This window comes from Vicugna pacos, chromosome 15 (genome assembly GCF_048564905.1).
Source record: "Vicugna pacos chromosome 15, VicPac4, whole genome shotgun sequence".
Lineage (NCBI taxonomy): Eukaryota > Metazoa > Chordata > Mammalia > Artiodactyla > Camelidae > Vicugna > Vicugna pacos.
Window position 1 is genome coordinate 45559821 of NC_133001.1, and position 15998 is coordinate 45575818.

A 15998-nucleotide genomic window follows, 5' to 3' on the forward strand; every position below is an offset into this window, starting at 1 on the left:
GCCGGGGTAGAAACTGGGGAGGAGGGGTGTGGTAAGGTAACATAGCTGCTCGCTCTTTGGTCTGAACTGGGAGGAGCCAGCCCGGGGCGGGCTTTGCCAGGCCCCGCCCCCATCTGCCAGGGCAGCGGGAGGGCTCGTGGGTAAATCTCTTTCTCTCAGCTCACGCCTCTGATGTCTGAATCCAGGCCTCTGCTCTCCTTGGCTGTAAACTCGGTGCAGGGATTGTGTCTTCTTTAATATCTTGTGGGAAGCAGAGTACAGTGTTGCGGCTGATAAATAATAAATAATAATAATCTACTGAGGGTAGCGGGAGGACTGTCAGTGAAAGGGAATGAGAACACCGGGGAGATGGCCCATTGGTGTTAGAGTAACTGCATTTCCTGAAAAAAGAAAAAAACGAAAGAAGTTTTTGTGTGTGAAGCTGGGGGTGGGGAAGGGACAGAGCAAAGTACTGCAGGGAGGAATCCACCCTTGATGGTGGGGTCAGCCAGGAGAAGTGGTGTGTCTTTAAGACAGGGTGACAGATGGTCCTCCAAGGGGGAGCAGGGTGGGAGTAGGGGCAAGAAAGCTCCCCAAGTTTCCTCCAACAACCTGAAGGGGAGCGATAGACGTGGTTTGAATGCTAAGTTCTTAACGCGGTGTATAAAAAGTGATTGAAGGGTAATGCAGGTGGGAGGAAGGAGAAAGAGGGATTATTTTTGATTTTAAAAAAGGACTCAGGTAACATCTCAAGCACTGAAAGCAGAGAGGAGACCAAAGGCACAGGTGAGTCAGTGTTCATTCATGCTGTCGGAAGCAGTCCTCTGAAACGATCTGCATGGATCCACCAGCTATGAGCACGTAGGGGAATCCACCCGGCTCTGTCCAGGAACAGAGGCACGTGGTACAGGTGCAGGCATTATGGTAATACAGCTACAGTCTGCAGGGTTAAGGGATAGGTTAAGATCTGGCAATCTGAGGCACTCGGTGTCTTTCAGATCATTTTTGAATGATTCTCAAATGAAAGAAGGAAATATGCACTCCCAAGAAGCCTTCCTCAGCTACATCTCTAGGTGAAGGTGTAAGGATTCTCCCACTTTTCCTGCTGGCATGATCAGAGAAGAGAGTCCATGCTGAATCTGCATCTACCCAGGTGATGTCAAGGGTGCCGGTTCTGGTGTGTTGCAATGCCTTCAGGATTGGAGCTTGATAACAGCTCACCGGGGGTGCCAGCTTGTCTGGAGAAGGAGAAAAGCTGTGTGAATTAGAATCACAGTGGGCTTGTCTGCCCTCTCCTCACCCCACCCATCTTTCATCCCCAAAGCCTGAATGCAAATGAGGATTTCTGGAGTCTAAAGCCAAGATCTTCCTCTGCACTGGGGCTCTGCCCAGCTAGGAGCAGTTGGGTTTGGACACTGCCACTTAGGATCGGGCGGCTCTGGTGTAGACAAAAACTCCCTTTCTCCTGGAGTGCTGCTGTTCGAGTCATCTGCCCCGATTCCCCCAGGGTCTTGGTGACACACACCTTATCTTCTTTGTGTTGTGTACGAAATCTCCCCTCTTCCTGCATAGACCTTGCTGGTAGCAGGGATCTGTTCTGGGTCATTCACCGTCCTGCTTTGTGGTATTTGGGATATGCGCCGTGGTTGGCATGGCTCTCTCTCCCTGGTGAATGGAATTTGTTGGGTGTTGTACGTGGGAGCTCCTCTGGTCCTGGTCAAAGGTTGCTCCGTGAAGTGCATGATCAGCTTGGTGAAGTGTGCTTCCAAACCCAGTTCTCTGTCCTGACAGAGATGCCCTGAGCTGGGCTCTGCAATCAGGACTAATGTGTATGCCCCAAGCAGGTGGGTGGTGAAGGAGTGGACTGGAGGTGCCCAGGGAGGTAGACTGGAATGCTCTAGAACATCCATTCTCTACTCAGAGCATAAACCATTATTTGTGCAGTTGATCAGGCAAGGACTTTGTGCTGGAAAGGCTACTACTGTCACCTCGAGAGGCACCAGAGGAGCCACATCTGGACTGTCTGGAAGTGCCCACTGTGGCTGAGACGGCCTTCCCTCCTTATTTGTAGCAATAACCACAACAAAACAACCATTTACTCAATGGCTACAACATGCCCAGCGTTGTACCAGGTATTCTTCCTATACTACCCAATTAATGGTCATGGCAACCTGTGGAATCAGTGTTATCAGCCCCGAAGGCTGAGCCACAAAGAGGGTAGGTGATCTCCTGAAATCACACAGCCAGTAAGTGGCAGAGCTGGAATTTGAGCCTGGTTAGTTGGTTCCAGAGCCTTTGTTCTTTTCACCACACTCAACACACAAATGCAGTTCCTTTTGTCATTAACCCAGTGCTTGTCCTTTGGAGAAGACCCAGTAGATGCTGATTTTGCCTTTATCGGCAGCCAGTCCTGGACCCAGGACTGGAAATCCGTCATAGGACATGATTGTAGGACTGTTGTAGAAGAGGGAAAAGCATCTCTGATTACTGAATGCACAGGTCACTTGGAAGAGTGGACGCCTCATCAGAAACCCTCAGGTCTGAGAGGACATCTGTTTCCAGGAGCGCAGTGGGTATAAATAGAGCAGGAGCCAGCTTCTCTGCTGGTTCAGTTTTGTGTTTGCTGTTTTGTTTTGCTCACATTTTGCTCTGCTAAAACCATCCCCATTTGGCATCAAATGCATTAATAAATCCTACATAAGTCACTGTCCCTCCAGTGGCTAATCAATCCATAAAAATCTATTTGGCACCTACTGTGTGTCCTGCATTTCAACCCCATGGTGTTGATTAAAGCAGGAAGTAAAAAGTCACAGCTGCTGGATTTTCACTGTGGCCACCCTGTTCTGTAGATGTGTCACAAAGGCACACGCTAATCATTCAGCCAGCCATTTTCGGAGGACCTCCTGCACGCTCAGCCTTGTGCTGGGTGCTTGCTTTCAGGAATACAGGGAAGGTACAAGGTGGTTCATACTCCGCTCATTTTTACCCCTACTGTTCCCCCAAAGGGGCTGAGGCATCCAAATACAAGATAGGAGTCTCCCCCTTATCCACAGTTTCAATTACTTGTGGTCAACCTCTGTCTGAAGATATTAAATGGAAAATTTGAGAAATAAACAATTCATAAGTTTTAAATTGTGTGCCATTCTGAGTAGCCTGATGAAATCTCGTGCCATCCTGCCCAAGACATGAATCATCCTCTTGTCCAGTGTATCCATGCTGTGTATACTACCTGCCTGTTAGTGTAGAAAAAAATCCCAGGTCCTATAATGTTTGGTACTGTCTGCAATTTCAGATATCCACTGGGGGTCTTGGGACATATTCCCTGCAGACAAGGTGAGACTACTGTACTTGCTTCTTGTTCTTGACAGGGTTAAGGTAACAGTGATTGTTACCAAGAAACAGAACCTGGAGCTTAGTTGTGGGGAAAAGGCTCTAAGTGTTGTGAGCATCTAGGGGATTATCTGTAAGAGTTGTGCTGGTCAGGATGGCTTCCTGGAAGAGGCAAGTCTCGTACTGGATCTGAAGAGTGAGGAGGTTTCCAGAGGAGGCAGGAGCCCAGACCAGTCGGAGTAGAAGGCAGTGACCAGGAGGTTAGGGGAGATGGGATCCCTGGACTGGGGAGCTCTTCCCGGTATGATAGTTTCTGAAACACGACATGTTGTTAACAGTCATTTCCTTTGAGTGAAAATGAAAATGTATTTCCCTTCTTTGTCCAAATCAGTGAAATATCGGATTCTAAGATGCAGAGTGAAATCGGTGGTGTCTTTTTGGCATTCTCAGTGGCAGGAATTCAGCACCTTTTTTTAGTACCAGCTGTTTGCAGGTGGCAGGAGTGCTAATTAGACGGAGCCACTAGCAATTTTCCTGGGTGGTTCCGACTCCCAAACTGACAGGAAACACTGCTTGGGCGTTTTAAAAGAGCAGGTTCTACTCTCCCTGTTGATAAAGTGATTCTTCAAACACAGTGGTCAAAGGAATGGGTTTAGTAGTTGCTTAATACATATTTATTGGGTGTTGAATTGTTCACAGCGACCAAAATTCCTCTTTATTTTTTCCATGTTTAAGAAGGGCCGGGTATTTCTCTATGAGACAGTATAAAAAGAAGACCCAAGTGATTGGGAGGGTGGTTGTAGGAACATTTAATTTGAGTGTTAGGATTCTTTTGCTCACTGAAGCAGGTTTTTTCACTAAAGGGAAAATTCAAGAGACTTTTGAGAGAAGATTGGATCCTCATAGTTCTTTGCATACATATTTTTCGAGTTGTTTTTAAGAATAAAAGAGGTAACAGGCCTGCCAGTTCCCTGTTTGACTCCAGAATCCACAGGTGCCAGTGACTTTTATCTCCCTCTGAGTTTTCAGGAGAACTTGGGGCCTGGACCGTGTCATTAGTGGGGTCATCCTACAGCCTTGAATTGGGCCAGAGGCAGGACAAATACTCCGGGGCAGGTGACTGCCTTGTTTGCTCCAGGACAGAGACCCTTACACTCTCTGCCCTCTGCCTGGACTCAAGCTGCCCGAGTCTCCCAGTCCACGTGGGCTGTGGGGGAAGCAGAGTAGGACACAGAGGACCACCGTGCAGAGCCTTTGGCTGCAAATCTCATTTTCATCAGCTGTTGAATGAACACAGCCAGGTCCAGGCCTCTGTCTCAGGAATTATTGTTTATTCCCATATCCCCAAAGCAGAGGCTGCCGGTCCTGTTCACAAGAAAAAGGCAGCCCCACCAGGGAACAAATTCACTATTCTCCCTGAAGACAGAGGTGTTGGGAATCGAGCCTCAGGAACTCTCAGAGTTTTAGAGAATTCTCCCTTTGCGGGGCGAAGTATCTATTGGTTTCAGCTGCTTCAGGTCCTTTGAAACATGTGTCCCTGGATTTCATCTTCATGTTTATCCCCACTAGAATCTGTGAAGCTGTGTGCACTTTCCATGCAGTGGGTCTAAGGGGAAGAATTTGTGAGGTCACACCCAGTGGAAACATGACTGTCAACACAACACAGAGGCCCTGTCCCCAAGGAGTTGGAGGCAACAGGGAAGAGAAAAGCCATAGGTCCTGAACTCAGGGTACTTAAAAATAGCCTAAGCCTGTGATAAAATCACCATCTGGTCCAGGTGCATCTTACTATAAGAAAATATGATATATGAAAATTCAAAATAATAGAACAGAAGGATTTGCTAGTTTACATTACAAAAGGATGCATGAACTGCCTGTAAGTGAAGTTTTCCCCTTTGATATTTAATCTGTGGCTGATTTATTAAACATTCTGTTCATATACAACTGGTCAGAAACACATTAATTTATTTTTATTTATTTAGGGCTTGTCACCTACCTGCTTTCAAGATGTCTTGAGCAATTTATAGGTTAAAATGTAGGGCAAAAGGAGACATTTAGGAATGAAATAGAACAGACAGCACCCAAAGGGAGGAGGTGGGGTTCGAGGCATCAAGCATACAAGATGAATAGGTTCTACAGTTAGGATCTCTAAGGGAAAAAAGGGCAAATGTGCCAGATTACTTGATTGTATAAAGGAAGGCACATTTGTATCAGGTCATAAAAGATGTCTTGAATAGAAACTGCTTTAAAAAATCAGAGACTGTTACAAACGGAAGAATGTAGTATTGAGATAAAAGGTTTCTCTTTTAGACTTCGGAGACAAATGCTAATCGTGTAAAAGTGTAACACTACAGGCCTGTTCTGTTAACATTTTTCACTCCTTCTAAGCCTTTGAAAAATATTTACCAGTCGATTTCATTTAAAGAACATTTCAATTGTTTATAGATTTACTTATTGCCAACTCAGGAAAAGGATTGCAAATCATTCACGTTTCCTTGAGGTGGTTGTGAATTTTCCTACAAGACAATAGGTCGGTATCTTCTAGCTTAAGTCTAAACTCTTGTTATTTTCAGTGTAGCTTTAGGTCAATTTCAAAATTAGAGAGTTTTGGCTAATATAAAATTTCATTAGAAACAACCAGAACTTAAACATTAGAATAAGCAGGTTTAGAAAAACCTAGGAGGGCTTGGAAAGAGTCAGAGCAATATTTGGAATTGAGATGTTTATATACCAGTCTGCAAATAGACAAATCCTATTAATGAACTTAAGATTTTAAAAGGGTTGTAGATATGAACTCATCATTATAATCAAGAACGTTTTTCCTGGGAATTAAGATCGACATGTGGCAATAGATGTGTATGTGTTGTTCAAAACCAACAGAGATGTTAGTTGGGGGTGGCAGTATATAAAATAATGATGTACTGATGATGAAAATATCAGTAATCGCTGATATTGGTTTAACGCTATGTGCCAGATACTGTTCTCAACCTTTAATTTTATTAAAAATAGTTTTTCTTATATTCTTTATAACAAAGGATGTGGGAACTGATGAATCCTTAGTCTAAAAATTTTAATGCAGACACTTAGAGATGGGGTAGGTGTTCCATCATCAGCAGGGAGTTTGATATGACCCATTGATTAGAGGGGAGATGTGGCTGGCTCATTCTGGACACATGTCTCAAAGCCAGAATGGAAGTTGGATGTCGTGTTGTGCCTTTTCACCACCTAAGCATATACCAGGTACCTCACACTGGTGAGCTCTGGGCATCCCCAGCCGATGGTTGTACCACTCATGCCACTGAAATCTGAGCTAAAGGAGACTGGAAAGTAAGATTAGAATGAGACACAACCCAATTGTGTTAGTTATCTATGGCTATAAAACAAATTTCCCCAAACCTTAGCAGCTTAAACAACATTCATTATCTCACTCAGGGCCTAAGGCTCAGGAGTCCAGGAGCAGCCTAGCTAGGTGGTCTGGCTCAGGATTTCCCATGAAGTTGCAGGGGCCGCAACTAGACATCAGCTGGGGCCGCAGTTATCTCAAGGCTCCACTGGGGCTGGAGGACTTGGTTCCAAGCTCACTTTCATGGCTGTGGGCTAGAGGCCCCAGTTCCTTGCCTTGTGGGTCTCTTTACAGTGCTGTCTCAAGACATGGCAGCTGACTTCTCCCTGAGCAGCAAGTGATCTGGGTGAGGGGGAGTGTGGGAGGGCAAGACAGAAGCTGTAATGTCTTTTATGACTGAATCTTGGACAAACAACATAGACCAACGGAGGTTTGATGTGAGAAGGGCCACAAGGCTGTGAATACCAGGAGGTGGGCTCGTGGGAATCATGCTGGAGGCTGACTAACACAACAGTCACCTTAGATTCCACGGCTTCCAGAGAGAGGAAGAGTGGTCATGGTAGGAGGTAGTCACTGGATTTCAGGATTTCAGGCTTCAGAAGGTCCCCAAGAAATCAGAGGACATTACTTGGGACTCCAAAAGAGAAGATGGCTCAAGAACCCTTGTTGATAGAATTCTTAATGTGTGGTTGCCAATGCTCTTGGAGAGGAATAGGTGGGAATGGGTGTTGATGAAACCAGAGTGGCTGTTGGAAGGTTCACCTTTGAGTGCAGCTGGCAAAAGGAGAGAAGAGGCATAAATGTGGTAGAGTTACACTCACCTAATTAATGCTAATTAATTAAGGCAAAATGGTCAGGATGACAAAAAGCTTTCCTCATCTGACATGAGCAGAATATCAAGAAAGGATCTGATTGGTGATTGTGGTAAGATGTCTAAAACTAAGGATTTCTGTGGAGCAAACTCTTACTGGATGCCACTGTATACCAGGCAAAGTGCCAGGTGCTGAGGATGCAAAGATAATCAAGACAAGGTCGCTGCCCTCGAGAATCTCCCAGTCTAATGGGGAGACACACACCTATGAACAAAGCATGATCAATACTGTAATGAGATTCAGTAGAGATAGAACCAGAACCTTAGGAAGGGTCCTGCCAGTGCGATTTGGAGGCAGGTGGCTCGGAGAAAGCTGTGCAGAAGGGATTACACTTGAGCTGAGTCCGGAAGGATAAGCAGAATTTTGCCAAATGAACAGTAGGAGGAAGGGCAAGGAGAACAAGAATCTCCAAGCACAGGACAGGCTGGGGTAGCTGCTAGTGCTGCATATGATTGGAGCAGGGTGGAGAGTGCAGGCAGGGCTAAAGCAGAAAGAGGGGCCACTTTACCTTGGAGGCTGTGCACTGGGGATGCACAGGGCAGTGTTGCTCAGAGTGGGGCCCTACATCAGGATCATGTGGGAGGCTGTTTCCTAAGCCTAACTCTATGTCCACATCAGCAGATTGTTCACCATAACCATTTTCTCTTCTTCCTGGGCTAGACTACACCTCCCAGTGTCCTTTGCAGTAGGACTACAGCTCCCATCCTCCTTTGCTGTTAGACTATATTGCCCAGTCTCCTTTACAGTTAGGTGCACTCGTGTCAATGGAATGTGAGTGGAAGTAATATGTACCATTTCCAAATCTGACTCGTTAAAATCTGCCCTGAATGCTTTCCATGCTCTTTTACCTCTCTCCATGTTGGTGCAGGCAAGTACAAGGATCTTGGAAGCTACATGTTAAAGATGGCAGGGCAACAAAACCCAGGAAGCCCTGGGTTTCTGAATTTGGGCATTAAGAAAATGAGAAATAAAATTATATTGTGTTTGAGCTGTTTTATTATTTTGGGTTTGTTTGTTTTTGCAGCTAATGTTACCCTAACTAATACAGCAATTGACTCAGCCTCTGAGAGGGGAAGTCTCTGGAGAATCTGCATTTTAAACAAGTACCTTAAGGAAGTTTGAGAATCCCTGCTGGAGGCGAAGGGGAATCAGCCACTCATGGGCTTAGAGGAGACCAAGTAATGTGATGCTGTTTGCATTTTAGAATAGCAGGAAGAAAGCAGAATTTTACCTCTTTCTTTGTGAAGGAGAACAATCTACTGACTAAAAAGAAAAAGAAAACTGTGGGAAGAGAAAATTGAAGTTCAAGATGAGTAAAGAGATTATAACAAGCATCAAGCTGCTGTAAATGATCTCAGGTCTCTTGGCCGGGACAAATTACACCCCAGGGAGCAGCAAGAACTCACCATCAAAGCAGTAGAGCCTCTGCTGATAATCTTTAAGGAACATGGAGAGTGGGAAAGAAAATGGAACGCTGGAGATAGGAAAATACAGCTTTCATTAGTAAAGAGGGGGGACGATTCTGCAGACTACAAAAGTGGGGGTCTCCTCTACCCTCATTAAGTTGATTATTTAAGGCTGATTTGTGAGCATATGAAATATGAGGAATTCTCTGGAAACCTGTGTGGCTTCTTTAAGAGCAAGCCACCACAAGCTAACTGTATTCCCAGTTTTGCTATAGACTTGCTAGATTATTATGTCAGGGAATTGTGTTAGCTATGGTAGAGGCAAAGCATACATCAGCTTGGTATTTGTCAAGGAATCTCATGATAAATTTGTGCACAAGTAATTTCAATTGAAGACTAGTATTTGGGTAATACATACCCAAAGATGCTGATCAATGTCAGTATGAAAGTACATTTCCTGTGTTTCCATGTGATATTTTTATTAGTGATGCATAAGACATAAGTGAGTTAGTTCGTACTTAACAGATTTTGAGATGACATGGAGAGAAGACATGGTTGACGTAACAAGGTCTGAAGAATAGGCTTAAGTATTAAGCTGAGTAATGATATGAGATGAAACAGACAAATGATAGGATTGAGCATGTGGGTCCCAACAGTAGCTGTGGTCTGAGAGAAAAATACAGGAATATGGCATCAGTCAGCAGGGATGTTCAGCTGCCCAAGGCTCTGTACAGACTCAGAGCTTAGCTGGGAAGCCTCTGGGATTAGCTGAGACCTGTGTGTGGTTATCTGAAGGGGTGTCAGAAGCAGAGGGGACCGGGCAGATTTCAGAGGGCCAGATTTCCAGTCCAAGTAGAGAATGAGCTCTCTACAACCATTTCACAGCTGCCCGGAACAGCAGGCCACTCGGAGATAGGCGCACTTGTCAATGGACGGGACCAAATGGAGGAAGAAAATCCCTTGGTGAGACATCAAGGAAGGGATGAAGGCACCTGATGGGTGTTTGGCCACAAAAAAATTGTTAGAGTCCCTCCAAATATTAGTAGCTACTATTACTGGCTCCCTTAACATGTGCCAGGCACAGTGCTGAAGTGGGCTCAAAAATCCTGTGTTAGTTTTCTCTTGCTGCTGTAACAAATTACTACAAAACTAGTGGCTTAAAACAATACAAATCTAATACCTTACAATTCTGGAGGACGGAAGTCCAAAATCAAGATATTTGCAGGGCTCACTATGTTTCTTCTGGAAGCTTTAGGGGAGGATCCTTTCCCTTGCCTTCTCCAGCTTCAAGAGGCTGCCTGCATTCCATGGCTTTTGGCCCCTTCCTCCATCTTCAAGGTTAGCAGTGTAGCATCTTCAACTTTATCTGTCTGTCTGCCTATCTATCTGTCTTCCTCTCTGTTATCATGTCTCCTCTGCCCTGATCCTCTTACCTTCCTCTCAGAAGGACTCCAGTAATTATATTGGGTTCACCCAGATCATCTAGATTCATCTCCCCATCGCCAGGTCCTTAGCTTAAGCACATCTGCAAAGTTCCCTTTGCCATGTAAGGTACCATAGTCAGGTTTTGGGGACTGGGATGACAATATCTTTGTTGGGGGTTGTATTCTGTTTACTGCAAGCCCTTTATCTATTGTCTCATTTAATTTAATCCCTCACTCTCTCGAGTAGTTGGGCACCATTTCCACTTAACAAATGGAAAGTTGGAGCCACGGAAGAGTGAAGTAACACACTGCACTGCCATGAAACAGTGTGACTGGGATTCAAAGTGGGTTCTGACTCTATAAGACCTGGGATTCTCACCAACCTAACGCTGTACTGCGTATGTTACTATCATTCTTAGAGCCATAGTTTTAAGCGCTAATAACTGCTTTTCTTTAATGGTGTTAATTTAGCAGTGACATTTTTGCAGCTTATTTTTCTAAAATGTCACAAAATTCAGACAATTCTGGCTACCTATGAAGTGTAACTGGCCTCCCCTGCTATCATCTACTAAGCATCCTTGGCTCACGGCTCTTGCCCCTCCTGAATTTTGTCACCTTGGGCCGTCTCAGCTCCAGGACTTTGGAACAGTGTTATTTTCTGAATTCGGATCTGATCATCTTTGTTGACTAAAGGTTACATAGCTGTAAGAGTTTGGTTTTAACCCAAAGTAACAGAGTTATCAGGTAGAGTGTAAAAAGATTCAAGAAATGTAGGCTAAAAACCTAGCGATTCAGTGAGATGACAGGAGCAGCCTGGTGACGATGGCATTTGGGCCATAGGGCGGACATAAAAGTGGCAGTGCCTGGTTGAAGCCCACTTTCCCTGAAACTGGAGGAGTCTCCTGCTCAGGCCCTCTGTGCTGGAATATTTCTTCCAGCATCTGCGCATCTGCAGGCTTGTCTAACCCACTGCAAAGCTGAGGGAGAGACAAGCCAGTGCCCCATTTTATGGGATGGGGACCCTCAGAGGCTCAGAGCTGTGCTCAAGGTCACATGACCAACTCATGGCAGAGACTAGGCCCAAAATCAAGGACCCTGAGTTCTAGTCCTGGCTCTGCCACTAGCTGCTGCTCTGGAACAATGAGCATGACAGTGAACATGTCATGTCTTTTCTCTGGTCATCCTTCCAGCAAGCTCCATCTTGACCATTTGGAAACACAGTATGTCAGCATTGTCCAAACTCCATCTGTAGCCCAGTTCTCATTGTGCTTGGCTGTGCAGGGCTGGGCCCTGGGTCAAAGCTGAGCTGGATGTGGGTTAAGCACAGCCTGGCTAGAGAGAGGCCTGAGGCACATGTCAGGAGGGATGTCGCTGATGACACCAGGAAGTATTTGCCAGCAAGAGACTCCATGGGGCACGGGAGGGGCTTGGTTTGGGCTGTAGGCCGTGAGCTGACTGTGATGCTGAGCGGTCGCTGGATGGCAGAAAAGGAGGGGAAGGACCTCGAGTCTACTGGGTTCAGCTCCTGTTCAACTACTGGTACCCAGTTTACCGTCCCAGAAGGTGGTTTCTAGATGGTTCACACAGCAGTGCCATGGCAGCTTTCATCAAGGCTGTGTTGTAAGGTTGGTATTGATTGAGCACCGAGAGTCTAAAAGGGAAGGAAACTAACATTTTTGAGCACCTTGTTCATGCCAGGTACTCAGCTACAAAAGACAGAAACTGCCCTTACTGAGAACCTAGTTTGTGCTAGGCACTGGCTGGAGGTTTTCACTGACCCTGGGTACAAGGAGTAATACGACACAATTCCTGCCCTTAGAGAGGTTAAAGTCCACATGTCTGTGGATACTAAGCTTTACTAGACAACATAAGGACTAAACAAAGTGGTAATTAATGAAGATAAAAGGAAGTAGCAAGAGTAGCAAGTGAGGAAGTGCTGGGTTTGGGAGTACCAAGGGTCTGTTTTCCTTCCAGAACTCTGGTGTTAAGGCATGAGAGGTGTTACTTTTAGAACATTTCCCCAAAGGGGACTTGATTTCTTAAAAATAACATTCCACTGCTAACTTGTGTTCGTTCAGTTTGGTTCATTCAGTTTGTGGTCCACTAGGACTCTTGAATCTTCTTTTCTCCATGCTTGCTTCTAGCTTTTGTGTAGTTGCTATCTTTCCCTGGAATGCTCCCTTCTCAACACTCAGCATTCCTGCGACAAGATGGGGGGGAACAAAGGAACTCGTTTATTAAATGTTCAATTGATTTTCGTTTTCCCCTTTTTTTTCAAAACAGTTTTATTAAGTTATAACTTACAGACCAAAACATTTACCCATTTTAAGTGTGCAGTTTTAGTAAATTTACGGAGATGTGCAAGCATCACCACAGCCAATTTTAGAATCTTTCCCTCACCAGAGGGAATAATTTAAGGGCACAATACAAGAAATATGGGTTTATTCAACCAACTTGAACATGCATTTCTGAAATTATTATATGTAAAACTGTCAGCAAATTTTGAGTCACTTCACAGTATACTTACTGCAAAAAAAAGCAAAATGAAGTGGAAGGAAGAACCCCTGTGCTTTAAATCTTAAGAAACTATTATCCATTTTGCAGATTACTTTGTTAATAAACAAATTATTATAAAAGTAATTATTTTAGAGATGGCAACTGCCATTAGCGAGTACTATGTTGTTGTCTACTGGGACTCATAAAAAGTCTTTTTAATTTGCTCTTCAAAAATCACTTATACCCACAAGACCACTTCAGTCAACGAAATAAATCTAGGTATGGGCAAACCTTAGTTACCATGGCAAAAACAGCTTTACCTTTTTACCTTTCTCATTTGTTTCCGGTCAGATTGTCTTTCTTCTCCAGAACTCCCTGATTTGTGGAAGGACTTGTCTAGTGAATCCCATCCCATCCCTTTGCAAAAGTGGCCATTCTTTGGCCTGAAAGGCACCATTCAGTCATTCAGCCCTTCAGGGGTGAAGAGTACACTAAATAATGGATGCTTGAATGGTTTCCATTGTAAATACCCATTGGAGAACACTCAAGAGCCAGAAAGTTCAGAATCTCTTGCTGGCTGCTCTGTTTGTTAGATAGACCATTGCTTGCGAGGCTTATTGCTCTGATGGGGCTTATATGGGGTCCAAGCTCCTTCCTTCTCATCTCATATTCTACCCTCCTTCTGCTGTAGATCCATCAAATATACAGAATTATTTATTCCCAAGCAGAAGGGGAATCATTCTTCCAAAAAAGGTATAGGAAGAGCATGATCCTAGGTTGGAAGCTCTGAAAATGCTCTCCAGTTTTATTTGTGAGAGTATAAAAGGGTTAAACTCTGTGTTGCCGTCTACTGTTTGTGAGAAAGAGACAGATGCCCAGGAATGAACTTGCATCACAGGCATATTTAGTATTTACTTGTAAGTTACGAACGTTAAGTTATCAAACATTCAGTGAAAGATCTCAAGAAAATATAAATTTTCACACAGTGAGCATGCTCTGGCAAAGATAGAGAACATTGCTCACACTCCCGAGGCCTCCTCTACCCTCTTCCCAGTCATTACCTCCATCAAGTAATCAACATCTGTCTTTGATGCCATGTAAATGGAATTGCATAGTGTGTACTTTTTTGTATCTTTTTTCACTCAACATTAGTGTGTGAAATTCATCCATGTTGTTGCCTGTATATAGCAGGAGTTCAGCTTTTACATTGCTGTGTATCATGTGCCATGTATGACTGTACTGTGATAAGGTTAGCTTTCCTACTGTTGATGGACATTTGGGTAACTTCTAGTTTTTATCTGTTAGAAATCGTGTCTTTATGAACATTCCTTACACATATTTCTATGCACCGAGGTAAGCATTTTTGTTGGAGTAGAATTGCCGAATCATGGGAACACCATGTTCAGCTTTAGTAGATAGGATAATTAAGACTTTCTAATTCTTCTTGTGTCAGTGTTTTCAGGTCATGGTTTTTAAAAAAGAATTTGTCTATTTCACCTAAATTGTCGGATTTATTGTTATAACATCTTCTCATTGCCCCTTTGATGTTTGTAAGAATTCTAATGCTGGCACTTAAAAAAATCATTAATATTAGTTTGTTCCTTCCTTTTTCTTGAGCAGTCTTTGTAGGGATTTTAATTAGTCTTTTCAAAGGACCAGTTTTTGGCTTGGTTGATATTTCTCTGTGTTACAGTTTTTTATTTCATTTTTCTCCTATTTTTATTATTTATTTCCTTCTAGTTTATTTGCCTTGAATTTGATGTTCTTTTCTAACTCCTTGAAGTCACTGATTTTCTGTTATTCTTTTTTTCTAAAATATACATTTAAGTAAGGGTATATATTTTTCTTTTAAACTTAATTTAAGCTCTGTGCTACAAGTTTTTAACATGTTCGTTTTCCATTATTATTCAGTTGAGAATATTTCCTAATTTCCATGCAAATTTCTAAGTTCTGATTTGTTTTTTGAATCACTGGTTATTTAGAAGTGTTATTTAGTAATTTTCAAACACTTGAGGATTTTAAAAGTGCTTCATATTGATTTCTAGGATTTTTCCATTCTGGTAAGAGGATATACTCTGTTGAATTTCAGCCTTTTGCGATTTTTTGAAATCTGCCTTGTGACTAGACTATGGTTTATATTGTTAAATGTCCCGTGCACACTTGAAAAGAATGTAATTCTGCTGTTACTGAGTTCAGGGTTCTATATATGCCGACAGGGTCAAGTTTGTTTATCCTGTTGTTTAAGTCTTCTTTATCTTTACTGATTTATTGTCTGATTGCTCTGTTAGTGGCTGAAAGATGTATTTGAAATCTTCAACGGTAATACTGGATTTATTTGTTTTTCCTTTTGGTTCTGTCAGTTTTTGCTTAGCATGTTTTAGGTTTTGTTTTTAGGTGCATACAAGTTTCAGATTTTTAAATAATATTCCTGCTGAATTGAATTTTTTCCATTATGAAATGCTCCACTTTATCTCTGAGAATACTTCTTGCCTTAAAGTCTTGCTTTGCTTGGTATCAGTGTGGCTAAACAGCCGCCCCTTTTATTTGGTTAGTATTTTCAGGGCATATTGTTTTATACCCTTTTATGTTTTATACCCTTAGTGTGTCTCTCTGTTGTAAGCAACACAGAGTTGAGTCTTGGTGTTTTCTATTGTATTTCCAGTCTGATAACCTTTTAATTTTGATTGGATTATGAAGTCTACCTACATTTAACAAATTCCTGATTTTTTGGTTTGAATTCTATCATCTTATTATTTGTTTTATATTTGGTCCACCTGCTTTTTGTTCTCTTTTCTTCTTCTTCTTCATTTTAATAAAGAGATTTTTGTTATTCTATTTCCTCCCTTTATTAGATTTTGTTATAAACTCTTCTATTATCTGTTTAGTGTTACCCTAGGGCAGGAGTTGGAGTTCTTTTTCTGTAAAGAGACAGACAGTACATATTTTAGGTGTTGAGGGCCACATACATTCTCTGACTCCTTCCCCTTCACCCACCTCCTCCCACCCGCCCTGTTCCTCTCCCTTGTCCTCCTTTTCCTTTTCCTTCTTCAACGATGTTTTAAAAATGCAAAATAATTCTTAGCTCCTAAGCTGTGCAAAATAGGCTGTGGGACGGATTGGACATGGATGATAGTTTGCCAAACTCTGC